Below are 15,615 nucleotides of genomic sequence, written 5' to 3' on the forward strand. Positions count from 1 at the left end.
TGGCATTTATCTCCTATAATGCTTTCAGATTGAAGGCCATTCGCGTGGTGCCACATCACGGATGAACGAAATCGCAATCGCCCAAATGCCGTTCGTCCTCTAATGTCATCGCCAGGACTCATTTGATTGAGAAATATAAAACGACATTTGATTCGACTAGAAGGAAACTTTTCGCGTATCTTATTTACACCAATCACTCAAACAACTGCTTAAAACTTCTCTTCAGCTGGTATATATGCAATGTAAAATAAATGCGCCAGGCGCCATTTCCTTTTTATGCTGTGGATCTGACTAGCTTTGGCTTAAGTTGCCATGGTTGGTTGCAACGTCGTGAAAGAAACTAATGAACGAAAGCTAACGGCAGTGTAATATGCTTATTTATTCTTTCAATTATCATTGGATGTGTATGAAGCTTGTAAACGCTTGTTTATTTTTTATTGCTATATATACTCACCCAATGCTCACTAGGAAGGTGGTGCGATCGAAATCATCAAGTCAAATGTCATTCGCTTTGGACATAACAGCAACGCCGAGAAAAAATGTCATTCGGGAACTGAGTGCACGTGTCTTCGCTATATATACCGAATGTCATTTTCTGTGCCCGTGTGGCACGGGTACACCCTTAAGTCCTTCCCTTAACACCCTTCATCTTGTTCAACAACACCCTTTTTGCCTGTACACCCTTCTTGTAGGGTGTTCCGAAAGAAAAAAGGGTGTGAAATTTTGAAAAAAGGGTGTAAATTGCGATAACACCCTTTTTACACCTATAAGGGTGTAAAAAATTTTACTGTGTGCTTTGCTTCTTTTTTTCACCTGGAAAAATAAAAAACCACGCGTGCGGTGCGTGCGTGCGTAATGCTGATTGGACGAGAGATCCGACACCTGGCGGGGACGTGACGCGTGGACTTACACAAGTCGTTAAGCGACACGGTCTCATCTCTCCTTTCTTATAACTTCTTTTTTTCTTCCTGGCAGTGACAGGAGCTCTGATACTTTTTCTTGTGAATGTCCTCCTCACGACTTGTTGGCGTCTGGACTGTGTGACCGAAAACTGGCAAAAATTCTGCCGACACAACGAGCAGACACTGCGTGTTAAAAGATAGGGGGCGCTGCATAGGACCGGCCGATGTTTAACTCATCGAGCGAGTTCTATACGGCTGGGTACCGTAGTGAGCTTTATTTGCATATTTTGCTTGCATATGCGCAAACAGAGCAATATTAGACAGGGAGGAACAGCCAGCGGCTGACGGTCCTTGTGTGGCCCAAGGGCGTTCCTCCACCAACTCAGAAGGGCCCACCACGCGTACGGTGTCGGGAACCATCAAAGCGTGGGGCGGGGCGGTTGCAGCCGTGCTGCGTACTGCTATGGACGGACAGCGGGCGTGAGTGTGTTTCTTTCTTCGTGAACCGGTGAATCCAAACAGGCGGAGTCCGCACAGCGAAAGAAATAGACTAATATTCCTCTCGTGCTACCACGCATTACTCATCTCTACCTCACCTTTTCCTCCTCTCCTGAAGCTTCAGTGACGGACCTTTCCTCATTGCTGAGCGGGGGAGCGCCGCACGTGTGGATGTAGCTTGGAAAATATGCGCGCACACATGCGAGCTAGGTGTGAGTTATCTCAGCTGAAACGTGCTGAACACACAGAAGCAGACATCGTCCAACGGAGGTAAACCGCGGCGCCTGTTTTCTCTCCCTCCCACACCCTGCTCTCTGTTTTTGATAGCATATCTCCTAGTGTATGCCTCGAACGCGCACCTAAAACAAGCATATTTGCCGAACGCAAGCGCCGTAGCGGGGAAACTGCCGTGTCAGCTGTTGACGCCGTTTGCAAAATGCGGTGTGCAAGCGGGCGGAGCCGCTGGTGGCACGGCGGCAGGTTTTGAGTAATGAGCCGGCACTGCACATCAGAAGGAGGGGCAGGTCCGCTGTCCTTCCAAACGTTTGCTCTCTCGAGCTGAGCCAGTTTATGCAGATTAGAGTATCGACGACGGTATTTACCCGGGACGGCGGAAGGACGCCGCGACTGCTTCACGATATCGGTCCGAACCGCATGGCTGAGGGAGCGGACATGCGAGCAGCGGTGGACGCAAAGCGCTATTTGAATTTGATGCGACGTAACATGTGGCATTTTATCGGAGCTCTCACTGCCTTTATGTATCACTGCTTTCTTCGACATTTTTTTTTTTGTGAACATTTCAATACGAGTGGCTTCTGCGATTTTCTTCGATAGCTCGCTCAGGGTGCGTTTCCCTTGTGATTATTTCAGTTTTTTCTTTTCTTTTTATTTTCTCCCCGCTATACCACTTCCCAAAGTGCACAGTAACAAAGGTGGTGTAAGTCGATTAACTTCTCTGCCTCCCTTTCTTTTTTCTGCCTTTCCCGCTTTCTAAAATATCATATTTATAGCGTGGAGATATACGTATTATTGCCACAAGCAGGGCTCTTGCGTAATTTTCTTTTATAGTAGATGCGAGAGCTGTACGTACTAGAAAAGCTATTTCTGTCGAATTAGACTAACCAGCCGATGTATACGGGAGTGGGTGACTAGCTGATGCAAACAGTGGGCTGTAAAACCGTTCCTTAGGCCCATTATAAAGGAACACGCATACACTATGCTATAGCAAAGCAACGGGTACACCATCTTGATGCTCTGATCCCTAGCTCAAGTCGCTCCTTTACACGAGCTTGCCTTAATTTAAATTTTTGTTGCATCTTTTGTTGGTTCAATGTAACGCTACTATAACTGTTAAAGTTTGTGAATGTTAGATTAAAATTAATGGTTGTAGAATTCCTGGCCGGTCTTGGAAATCGTAGCTTTACTGTTCGAAAACCATTCGAATAGTATTCAATTCCTATTCGATACCGTTCTAAATTTCACTACTATTCCCCTATTATAAAAATTATTGTCACTCTCGGCTCTTTTTTTTTTCATTATGGTGCAGTGTACGTTATTTATATTACTGTGGTGAAATAGCGCGTTCATTTATTCTCAATATGCCCCGCCGCGGTGGTCTAGTGGCTAAGGTACTCGGCTGCTGACCCGCAGGTCGCGGGTTCAAATCACGGCTGCGGCGGCTGCATTTCCGATGGAGGCGGAAATGTTGTAGGCCCGTGTACTCAGATTTGGGTGCACGTTAAAGAACCCCAGGTGGTCAAAATTTTCGGAGCCCTCCACTATGGCGTCTCTCATAATCATATGGTGGTTTTGGGACGTTAAACCCCACAAACCTAACCATTTATTCTCAATATTTTTATTTGTCATTTACAAGAAGCACAATAGCAAAGCAATTTTCAAACTTCTAAGTCAGTGAAACTGTTCTCTTATATACTTTATAATTACACACTAATACTCGAGTCTACAATAGACAGCCACTTACGACTATCACACTAGTGTAATGTGTGTATGTGGGCAATTTATATCAAACATTTTCTTCAGATGCGGTCGGTCACTGCTCTTGAGGTAGGTGGTGCAGGAATAAACAACTAACTTGTGCCCCAAGGGGGGACAAGAATTAACAAGACTTGCAGAAACAGATATGACTATGAACAATTACGATAAATCGATAGTTGGAACTGGAAACACTGCATAGATGACCCTTATGTATGGTGCTGTGTTCTTAGTTTTTGCAGCTTCCCGGCAGGCAGAACTTATGAAACACGTCTGCACACCTTTCTTTTCGGTTTCTTACGTCACGTGCATTTGGGTTTTAGCAGAGCAGGGACTGTGGTTTTAGTAAGATAACAGTGCTCGAATGCGTTGGATGGAGGGAGGGGGGGGACGGGCTAGTTGGTTTGCATTCACAAATTCTAAGTAAGCGAAACAGGCAATGACGTAGAAGAAAACCGCGTGCTCCGTCCGTGTCGGCTCTCTTCTAGACGTCCTTGTCTGTCGCGCTTAGTCACAATTCCGAGATAACAGCGGCCGAGTTCATCGAAGACACAGAGACACAGATACTAGAGCGCGAAGACGCGGAAGCAGGATGCGCTACTCTTTCCATCTCCGGGCGTATGTATATACATATAGATAGCAGTCATGGGTGACGGTTTTCTATATATGTATATTCTATGAAAACCGGATAGGAGTTCCTGTACACTGGAGTGCAGCACCAGACAGGCAGTTCGCAGGGGGCCCGACGCGTTGTATATAGACCTTTTGAACCGAGTACACATTTCTTCTCAGGAGCATGTTAAAGTTCATTAAAGTATTTAAGCACTTCGACAGCCTCGGAATGCACTTCAGAGCGCCTGGCGTCAAGCTTACTATATACATCACTGTTTCACCCCATCAGCTCAAAACGCCTTGTCAGAAGTTATTTTTCGATGCTTAAGTGATATTCAGAAACAGTTGATAGAACTTGTGGTAAAGCTTTTTTTTTTATGTGTGTTGGTGATAAACGAGCAGCTTATCTACGCTGATGCCAGGCGATGGTAAGAGTATGTCCTATGTACTCAAGCTTGTAATTTATTGATGGAAAGGATTTCCCGTCCCAAAACCACGATATTGTAGCGAAACGTCGGGGTTGTTCAAGTTAGGCGCATCGGACGACCAGGGAGACGAATAAGTGTGGGTGAAACTCCGCGGAGGCCATCGATGAGAAGTCAACACGATGAATTCGGGGAGCACTCATTGGGGGTTTGTTTAGCTAACACAACTTCAAGTTACAAAATGCACTGGGTCACAAAGACAAAATATAGAAAATGGTGACATACCCCTCGGCCTGCATGGCCTGGTCTCCCGTGGTGAGATCCGCTGTTTACCCCGACTCCGCTCACTTTTCAAGTTCAAACATCCTCCTTTTAACTCTTGGTCGAACAAAGAGTCTTTACAAAAACCAATCACATGTTGGGACTCGCAGCATCACAACCAATCACAGAAACACTTTCATAAAAGGCACTACATTTGTAAAAACCTCCTTACCAAAATGAAACACGCAAAGGGAAAGGTCCTCCGCACGTGACACACCAAGCCGTGCTGCTTTCTTCGGCCGACTACCGTCGGCGGCCGTTCCCACACTCGGGCCCCGTAAGTTCTTTCATTAACTGTTGCTTTCTAAAAGCGTCCTTAAGAGCGATGGGTACACCATTGCTTACCAGGTGTACATGCGACAGCGAGGCGCCCCGACATCCTAACAACAGCGCGGGAGAATATGGTCGTTTACCTGCCGCCACTTTTGAAAGCAAGTCAGGCTAAGTGGTCGCGTCCCCATGTCATTCTCAATGACACGCGTGCCTGTTAACAATGGCTTAGACTCAGACGGTGGCGCCGGACCTGCCTCTTGCTAGACGCTTTTCCGAGTAAGCTTTCCCCTTCTAATCCCGAACGGGGGCGACCTTGACTGCTCCGTTTGTAAGCCGTAAATGCAGCGTGTAGGCGCCTGTCCCAGGCTGGAAAACACGATTTATCCCACATTCCATTAAAGTCAAAAGCCGAAGCTCTGTAATGGCCAGAGAAACAAACCCAAAGGTAGAAGAGTACAAAGAAAGACTTAAAAAAGAAGCAGAGGAGTTGGTTTTGCACAAATTTCCTGAGAAGATACTGGAGCTGGATGGAAACCTTGCTCTCGCGACAATATGACCATGAGGGGGGTCATAGTGAAGACTGAAGGTTTCGGGACATCTGGTACCCTTTAACGTGCACTCCGTCAAAATGCGGCTGGCCGCGGCGGCCCGCATTCAATACAACGACCTTCTTTTCCGCAGTCGAGCACCATAACGGCATGAAAACCGTGGCGGGTCTCAATTTTTTAGCGCCTACTGCAAGTTTCGGAAACCGCCTGACTCTGCAGCGTGGTCTATGCCATCGGCACTAACATTCGACACACTTCGTCATCGGCCCCGCTCAATGGAGTACCTCGATATCGTACGAATATACATGCATATGATTTTAACTTGGAAAAGTTCTAACCTGAGTCTGATACTCCCTATAGTCGGTTTCACGTGTTGAAGAGGTATACAGCGCAGCACCGCAGCAGGGCGAACAACTGCAGAGACATTTTTCTATACAGGAGTATCATATGCGGATGAGAATAGAGATATACCGGGGATGGGTATCAGGGGGGCTTCATTTTCCTGGCGATCGTGCGTAGCGTCCTGGGTCTTTCCAGTAATGGGTTCCATCAGGCAAATTGTATTTCCGAGGGTGGAGAATCGACACACACACTCGCTTCTTGTTCTCCCTCTAGGGGCACACGCGCGCGTAAAATAAGGTGGTCGCGAGGCACATTTATTTGCTCTGCGCATACGTTGCTCACCTCCTTCCTGGCGTTCTTAGCCCAGCGAAGACCTTTTCGGCACCGAGGCGCCCATTTCCTTCGCCCCGCGTCAAGAAAGGCCGGTCGATCTTTACCCGCGGCGTTTCGGCCCACCAGCGTAGGGGCATGTTTCTCGTGTCCGGCTCAATGCGACGCGGTGGGGCTTTCAGGGAAATGGAAGTGGACCGATGTGGTCTTCCACGGGAAACAGGGGTGTCACGGCTGCATGCTTGATGTCTCCTCCTGACGTACGTTCGGGGTCCTGTATTCACACACACAAAAAAAAAACATATCACGCTGTAACTCTCCGGAAGAGAGCATTTCGTCCTATCGTGATGGTAAATAGGTATGATAAGCAAAGAAGGTGAGCCGGTAGCTAAGAACACTTGCTTACGCATCAGAAGCTCATGAGCTCGGCCTGACGCCATTTACGGATATATATATATATATATATATATATATATATATATATATATATATATATATATATATATATATATATATATATATATATATATATATATATATGGGAACAAAGTGCGGCACAATACCAGCCACGTCATCCGGGCTCTCGTCGCCTGGCCTCTATGTTCTTAAATAGTTCACGCCTTCCTCGCCCTTACCACTTCATGGTAATGTAAAAATTTTCGTGATATTTTCATCGGTCTTCCTCTTCCTTTATTCCTCGCCACACCGTTTTCCGATCGCCGAGCATAAACTAGCAAAACGGACGTTCATAGGAGTTTCGGTTTTTATCTGATTATCTCTGCCTTTCTCATGTAATCAATAAAATGGCGGTTTTCGCACTTTTATGCGATGGACACATTGCCAAAGCGAAAACAAGCAAAACAATAAAAAAAGTAAGCAGATAGAGAAATATTGGCGTTGACCGCGATCCTCTACAGAGGCATCTTGTAGCGGCAACCGCAGCTCGTCGTTCGTGGTCCCTGCATACTTATTTTGGTTAACATTGCATTTTGTCACAATGACGAAGCGTATCTCAGAAGTCACATAAATAGAAGCGCATGGTCGATATCCGGTACGCCAGGTGTCACCAGGTGTCGTGTTGATCCCACTTTCCCAAGACAACCAACATCTTACTAATTGACTGGATTAATTTTATTCAATTATTCTCACATTTGATTGATTTTTCAGTAACTATGCCGCAAGATCATATGTGTCAAATACAACTCTTAACTTGAAACAGAAACATGTATTTTTTCACTCTTTTGTTGTTTTTACGCATTTTTACGCTTTGTTACGTATTCATAGAAGTGTGGCAGTTTGGGCTAGTTGGTATGGCATGACGATAGTTACAGCGCGAGAGTAGAACTCTTCTCTCTGTGTCATCGTTCTCCTCTCGCGCTATAACTATCGTTACGTATTCATGTTCGACCGAAAGTGCATGGAAAAAAAAAAGCAAAAGCGTCACTCGTTGCCCACGCCACTTGTAATAGTAACGTCGGTGGCATTGACGCGTGCGTGCACTCGTTGGAAACCTCGTCAGCTTCAGTCATTCCGCAAGACGTTGGCCGATGTATTCAACGCCTTCACTGTCTTTCCCACGGGAAACACACCGGTGGCACCGATCTTGCGTAAGTGGTGGCAGCAGGCCCCGCGAAAAGCCATTTCTTGTACGTACGTCAGCCCGCGCGAGCGCGCTCGCCACCTCATTCAGTTCCAAGCACCCTCGCCTCGCCCTCCGTGGGCTTCCACTAATTGCCATCAAGACACCGCGTTTCTCTTAGTCGAGCGCGACGAAGAAGGCTCTCGTTTCGCGGAGTTCCATTTCCTGCCGTTCTTTCTGCATATCCGTCGGTCTTTTTCTTTATTAGTTTTTCTTTTACCTTCGACTACGTATGGCTGTTAGCAGCTGAAACGGATCTTCGTTAAGCCAGACCCCGAAAAAAAAAAAAACAGGCGCCGCATAACAAGCGACAGCTGCGGCGGCTTTCGACAAGACTGACAGTCGTCGTCGCCTGCAGCGCGGTGCGCTAATCAAAGGAAACTAGAAAACAGGAAACCCGAATACACGACCGGGAAAGGGTGGTACGGTGAACGCACGCTGGAAGCCCACTGTTCTCCCGCGTTGTGGACATTGAGAGTGCCGAAAAATGAAAACCTTTTGAAAGCATCACTCCACGCTGTCAGTTGTGAGAGCCTGGTCACCATTCCGAGCAAAGAGCCTTTCATGTTTGCCATCTTTTGCATTCGATCGTCATAAGTAAATACACACGTTCCAGAAAAAAAAAAACTGATGCCGTATCCACGTGCCTTCGATATGAGCCAAGTGTTAGCTTCCGCTAACTGAAGTAGAGACTTCTGAATGACTGATATTTCGCAGTAAACGGAACGGTCTTGGAGCTGTAGGAATGCCTAGTGACCCTCTGGGTTTACAGTTGCGTACTCCTTCAGCTTCTCCAAATAAAACGAATCAATATATAACCGTGCACTCACTTTTCTTTGCTGTTTGACCTGCTGCTTAGAATACTGTCTCTTTTGCTGTTTGAACGATATTTGCTATAACAATAGCCGTTCTGCCTAACCAGATACTTAGGCTACCTGCGAAGGCGTGTGCTTGCGACACTTGTCAGCGTACTAAGCATGTATGAACGGCACACATCCAGTCTAGCTCTCAGCGATCCATATTTGAATAGAACACCCTATAAGTTCCTGGCGAGGCAAATAACTTCAGCTATCATTGTAACATATTCGTGTCCTCCGGTTAATCAGCGTTGTTACCACGAAGTGGTAGAGTGAGCAAAGCGCTCTGCAGTGTATTCTGATTTTAGTGTGAAATAACGAACAACATTGAAGCCTGCAGCCGTCCTCTTAACGCATCGATTCAGACAGATAATGATTTGTGAGCGAATGAAAAAAAAAAAGAGTAGAAGGAAAGGAGAGCGTAGGGGCGTGGTGCCCCTGAGGAATCTCGTTTCGAAGCGCGGCAAGGAGAAAGAAAATTTTAACGTCCACCAGTAGCGACAATTGCTCTGCCCGTCATCGCAAGCACTTCAGAGGTCTCGGAAAGCGCGTTTCTTTTTCCGGCGTTTGCGTGTTACGAGGGTGAGGTGTGCATTAGCTACAGTCTCTGCCCAACGGTAAGCTTCTATCTTCGTTTCATTTTTTTTTTCGGTAGCCTAGTGGGCGTTGGGGAATGGAGGTGCCCTCCTACGGGCCACAGCCATGCTGCACGGCCTGTCATCGCAGCCATCAGGAGACCAGTCATCGCGTACGTCCGGGAGGGCATACGAAACCGTTTTCCCACGGCTAAGCGCTGAACGTTCAGTCATCGACTACTCTGTGAGCGCACGTTTTGTACTTCTTAGCGTCGTATCACTTTTTTCGGTCTCTTGCGTTGTGTCTTCTGCATCAGCTCTTCCTTTTCTACTGACTGTGACACATCAACGTAGCGCGGTAGGCCCGTAAATGGTCGGTTGGAAAGGAATGCCTGAAAATCTACCACCCCGCGGAGAGGTGAAGGCGGAAAATTCGCACACAACAGTGCACATCAAGACGTTGGGAACAACGGATCTTTATTGAAGTGTTTTTGCAACGAGGCTTGTTTTTGTTGTTACCACGCAATCTGGTCTCAGACTGCAGACAAACCTGTGATCTTATGAAAACGTGAGCTTCTGCACTCGGACCTTAATCAACCATAACTCACCCCTGTGTAGCTGAGTACATTCCACTGCTCAAGTGTAGAATGTGCTCGCATATTCTTTTTCTTTAACTCTCTCTCTCTCTGTGTGTGTATTTTGTTTTGTGGAGTACTTCGGACCCTTGGTTCAAACTCCAAATTATAAGCAGAACCCGTATTCACAAAAACGTTCCTATCCTAAATACTCTTCTTAGCGTAAATACCGGCCCATAGGGGTAGACGAACATATTATAATAATATTGTCATATAGTAGCATATATGACGAGTATATTAGAATGTTTGTCCATATCACATGGTCACTTTTCACGAAGATGGCGGTATATAAAACATATAGATACCGTAAGCAGAAACCGTAATAACGCGAATATGGGCGAATTATGTCACCGCGAATTCGGTCCTTTTGCTCTCTAAATAAACATGTTAATTATATTTGAGCGCTTTGCAGGACGCATCGCGTCGCACTTAATCATGCATTTATATTTTTGTGAGGCCTTTACTGAATCGGTTGATACCCATTGTTGTCTTGCGGGCCTAGCTTGGTCCGTGTCTTCGAAATCGTGACTGTACCAACCCATCAAGAAAGTTTCAGAGGCCTGTCTTGTGCATACAATTTTCCGTGGCACCTACGTAATCGACCGAATGACCGCTACTAGAAAATTGGGTCTCCTGTAGTGCAGCAGTCACAACGAAACGGCGCGCATTTCGCCATTACTAGACATACTCCGCAGCAAAGCTCTTGAAGCCGCGCACGCACACTCTTTCCTGGCGACCATTCGCGTGTACATCCAGACTCGCTGCTTCTTATCCAGATGTCGCTAGTCTCACATAGAATCTTAGGATCGGCTCACCGCGACGAATTGCTGTTTCACCAGTCGGACGGCTTCGCTTTCCAAATCGCTTTGTTGTTATGTGGTCGTTACCTGCGCTATACATATCAAAGAAGTGTCATTGACCACGCATTCATACGCGGGCCATAAAAGCGATCGTATATTATTCCTTTTTCTTAGGTGCCCTTTATTTATTTGTTTGCATCAAGCGCGTACGTTGTAGTGGGGAAATAACGACGCACGGAGTGGCTGGGCGTTGACCAAAGAAAGACGAGCACTCATTCATCGAATACTGGGGATGTAAGGGGGGCGGAACAGGCGGGATCACCCAGCCGCACAGCATGGGTGCATCAACTCGTGGTGCCATAAAAGAAACATGAGGGGGAACAGGTTCATTTTCCCTACCTAAGCATCCTGCGGTTATATCGGCGGCGGTTTGCCCCTTTGAAGGTCGGTGAGAGAGGAGGGGGAACACTTGAGGTCCAGGACACAGCTTGCGCACCACGGCACGCGGAAAGAGAGAGAGAGAGAGCGTTTCTCCGGCCCGCAATGTAAAGCAGCAGCAGCGCGCGTCATTCGATGGGTTGTGGCAGATGCGGCGCTCTCGGCGTGCCTATTTCGAAGCCGCACCGCCACGCAACAACAGCAACAACCGACTACAGAGCGGCGTACACGACGGCACGAGCCTGCACACCGATAAATGCGCTTAGTGCGTGCGCCAGCCGCAGTTGTAGCCTTTCGCTTCTTCCTCTTGAGAGCCGAGACAAGCCGCGCCGGGTCGGGATGAGAGGGAAGTGCTTATGATTTCGGCGTCTCTGTACACCTAAAGTGGAGGCCGAATGCCTCTCGGCGCCCGCCGCTACTACGACTCTTCCAGCATCGCTGATGTTGGGAGTGTGGGGAGAAAGAGCTCGCCTGGTGGGGTTGGGGAAGGTTAGAAGAGTACACAGTATACAGGTACGGCTTCGTGCAGCAGCCCAAATAGCGAACAACGCGGTGGAGGAGCCTGTTGCTAATGGAGATCCCCTCTCCCTTTTTACTGCTGCGACTCGTGCGGGCGGTGCGCTTCACTCGGAGGTGTCTGTTTTATGACTGACGGGGCGGCCGACGAGGAACAGAAGCAGGATTGGAGGAGAGGAGGTCGAGCCGCGGCCCCGTGTCCGTGCTCGTCGCCGTCGTCATCGGCGGGTCCTTTCTCGAGCGGCCACCGGCTGGCGCAGCCGCGTATTCTTTTTCCCGGCGGTTCCAGTGCATTCTCGTTAGCTGAAGCCTCGCGGCGCCGACTCACCCGTTTCCCGCCGTCGGGGACCCGCGGCGCGTCACTTAGCCTGAGTGAACATCCTGTTGGCTCGCTGGTCGGCCGCCCCCGTCTGTCTCTTGTTTTCCGAAGCGCGCGTGCTGCTTCTCCATCGGCCGCCGCTGTGGTTCCTGAGTGGTCGACCGCACGTGGTCAGACTTCCTTCTCTCCCTCCCATCGCTTGTGTAGAGACAGACCGCATTGTCATCCTTGCTGTTGCGGATGGACTGGTCTGTTTCGTGACCCGCTTGCCATTGCCGCCACTGATAGAGATGCCGACGTAAAATAAATGGAATACGATAGTCTGGCCATAAGTGTCGTGTCGCATAATACGCCAGAGAAAGATTGGAAGACAAAATGCGCCCGCTAACGGTGCATTTTAGCGTATTTTTACGTGGCCTCAATAGGCCATCAATCCTGAGGTATGTAAAGAGCCGAGAAGAACGCAGTAAAACAAATGACGGGGAAGATGGCGGGAGGAGGGAGAGAAAGATGTTCATTTCCTGAGCGGAACTCCATGCCAAAACATATTCATGTACACGCCAAGAAATCCACACCACGCGCACGCGTCAGACTCACGGCCTTTGATGCAGAGCGGACAGCGCAGAAATCGTTTGCATATGCAGTCCGCAGCAGAAGCAGGAATAGGAGCGGGGCAACTCTCCTGTGTAAACACGTCCTCCCAACCACCACATGCGCTGGCCGGCATAAGAGAAAACGTGTCGGCGAGGACCTTCTGAAGCGGCGGCCAGGAAAGGCCTTCGCGAGCGTTCATCGTCAATTTAGCTTCCCCTCCTTGAAGAGCGAACTTGCCGACGATCCGTTTCCCGGAAAACGGCCCTTCGCTATACGAAATGGTGGCTTTCAACGCGGACCGCTCGCGCCGCCGACAAACAACCGCCTGTGCCCGCGCGAAGGCGTGCGTGGTCCTGGAGGAAGGAGGCATCGGTGTTGTTTACCCTCCAGGAAAGGAGTCCTCGTAAAATGAGGGTGGGCCTCGCCTGCACCGATGAAAGAAGAGCCGGCAGCTGCTGCTGCTGCCGTTTTGCGGGCGCCGACGTGGTCCTATATGCACTTCGGCGGTGGAGCGCATATTTAGGAGCCCCATACAACTCGGTGCGCCCTTATTACGAGCTCCGAGCCGAAAACCGCGGGTGAGCATTCGCGCTACACTGCCGCGCGTCGTTCGTCGGCCGAGGCGGCTGCGCCGACACTCGCCCGTCAGTCGGCCTACACGTGCCCATTGTTGCGCCTTTGTGTAGCGTGGTGCGGACTCGGGCCATCCGAGTCCCCGGAGAGGACGAGTAGAGAAGCCGGAGAAGGAGAAAAAAATGTTTATATACAGTATTTACATGGTAGCGTGGTACAACAGTGAGATGACGTGGAATCCCATGCGCAAAGTCGCTCCCTGATGCAGCCAGGTTGACTCAAGCAAGGCAGAATACCCCGTACAGCTGCTGGGTCGACGCTGCTTCGGAGTGTTGCTCTCGGCGGCTGACAAAAGCTTGGCCAACGACTTTTGTGTCAAGAGGAGCCGGCGACGTGGTTTTTCCCGATTGTCCGCGTCCGTCGCCGTCCCGGTGCAGGGTTGACTCATCAACAGCTGCCAGGTGCCAGCAGGCCGCGAAGGTAGCGAATTCCTGTACTAAAAGCTCTAAATCTTCCTCTTGAGCCTTACTTAGGGTGTTCCCTGTGTCTACCCTATCTGACAATGTGCTGCTGACCGTGCCATCGGAAAGACAAAGGATTTCCGCGCCCTCGTCCTCAGGAACATTGAGTGCAAGGTTTACTACTGCTTTTCGTCGCATGTAGGGTTTCATTAGGTTACTGTGATACACTTTGGGGCATTTCCGGCCCCACTTTACCTCGTAGTTGGTGTCTGAAAGCACTGACATCACTGTCGCTGGTCCCTCCCATTGTACGTCCAGCTTGTTTTTTCTTGAAGGGCACAACAGCATCACCTCATCGCCCACTTTAAAGACTCGCTTTCGAGCTGACTTATCGTAACGGGCCTTGGAAAGCGCCTGTGCTGCGCGCATGTTGCTCTCCACCACTTCGCGTGTAGTCCCCAGTCGCCCCAATAAATCCAGTACATAGGAAACCACATTAGGGTCCTCCCCATATCCAGTCCATGACTCTCGTATCAAGTGCAGCGGACCTCTCAAGTTCCTGCCGTAGACAAGTTCAGCCGGACTAAAACCCGTACTCTCGTGTGGGGCCGACCTCAGAGAAAACATCGCAGCTGGTATACACCCCTCCCAGTCACTTTTATGCTCAAAGCACAAAGCTCGCAAAACGCGTTTCATGACCGAGTGCATGCGTTCCACAGGGTTCGACTGTGGATGGTGAATAGAGCTATGCGCGATTTTTATCCCGCAGCGTTCTAGGAATGTAGTCGTAAGGCAGCTTGTGAACACACTTCCGTTGTCACACTGTATCTCCGAGGGAAAACCCACCCGAGAAAAAATAGACAACAATGCGTCCACCACGCATACTGAACTCAACTCTTTCAGTGCGATTGCCTCCGGGAACTTGGTGGCAACGCACAGCGCGGTCAGGACGTACCGATATCCTGATTTAGATGGAGGCAGAGGCCCCACGATGTCAATCACGAGCCGACGGAAGGGTTCTGTGATTATTGGCACTAGTTTCATTGGTGCCTTCCATTTGTCTGTTGATTTTCCTATCCGCTGACAAGTGTCGCATTCACGGACAAACATCTCTACATCCTTCCAGCACCCGGGCCAGTAGAACTCCTGAGCCAGCTTAGCTTTCGTTTTCTTTATACCTAAGTGGCCCGCCCAGGCGTTGCTGTGGGCCAGGTCGAGAATGTTCCGCCGGTATTTTAGTGGAACTACCACTTGGTTGTAGACCCGCCCTTTAGCGTTCTCATACCTGCGATGCAACACCTCGTTTTGGGTGTAGAACGAAACGTTCTTTCTAGAGTTACCTTCCTTATGTATGGCATCTAGCAGCATAGAGAGTGCGAGATCCGCCTTTTGATCGACCACTAGCGTTGCACGGTCGGTTCTGGCTAGCTGACACCAACTGGTGGACGCGGGTGTTAACACCGAGCCTGTCACCAAGTCCTCGTTTTTGGGCGTTAGAGATATTTCCTCGCTGTTGCCGACCATAGCCCCAGTTTCCGTCTCGACAACTCGCATGGCAGACTCATTTTCCGTCGCAACTACCTCAGGTTTTCCTACACTGCCCTCGGACGTCTGTTCCCCAGAGGGTGAGCTGCTCAGCTGTTGCGTCAGCTCGCGCGCCTTCGAACGGGTAAGGGCCATGCAAGCTATTTCGGTGGTAAATAATTCTCCACGTGTTTTTAACATTTCCTCAGACTTATTTGAAAATAGGTAAGGGAAGTGCTCCGGAAGGTTGGCTGAAATTGCTGCTTCCGTACACAATTGGCCGAAAGGGCCCTCGATTACAACCCTCGCTATCGGTAGGCAGACGCTTTGCTTTTCTGCCACTTGCCGAATCCAGGCACACTCTCCTATATAGTCTTCGGAAGATACGCAACTTGGATGCGCTACATCCATTGTGGCCGCCGAGTCCCTCAATACCCTACA

At 49.1% G+C, this 15,615-nt stretch overlaps 1 protein-coding gene across 2 annotated transcripts in view; it reads left to right on the forward strand.

The window, feature by feature from the left end:
* The window catches only part of LOC119170328 (LIM domain transcription factor LMO4.2), a 108,107-nt gene that overhangs the window by 25,547 nt on the left and 66,945 nt on the right, over positions 1-15,615 (forward strand). Inside the window, exon 2 of one of the 2 annotated variants that reach the window (XM_075876892.1) lies at positions 9,395-9,558. The exons of the other annotated variant lie outside the window; for it this stretch is intronic. The gene's annotated coding sequence lies outside the window, so the exon portion shown is untranslated. The remainder of the gene's footprint in view (positions 1-9,394; positions 9,559-15,615) is intronic. 2 annotated transcript variants of the gene reach the window in all.

The sequence above is a fragment of the Rhipicephalus microplus genome, chromosome 2, assembly GCF_043290135.1.
Source record: "Rhipicephalus microplus isolate Deutch F79 chromosome 2, USDA_Rmic, whole genome shotgun sequence".
Lineage (NCBI taxonomy): Eukaryota > Metazoa > Arthropoda > Arachnida > Ixodida > Ixodidae > Rhipicephalus > Rhipicephalus microplus.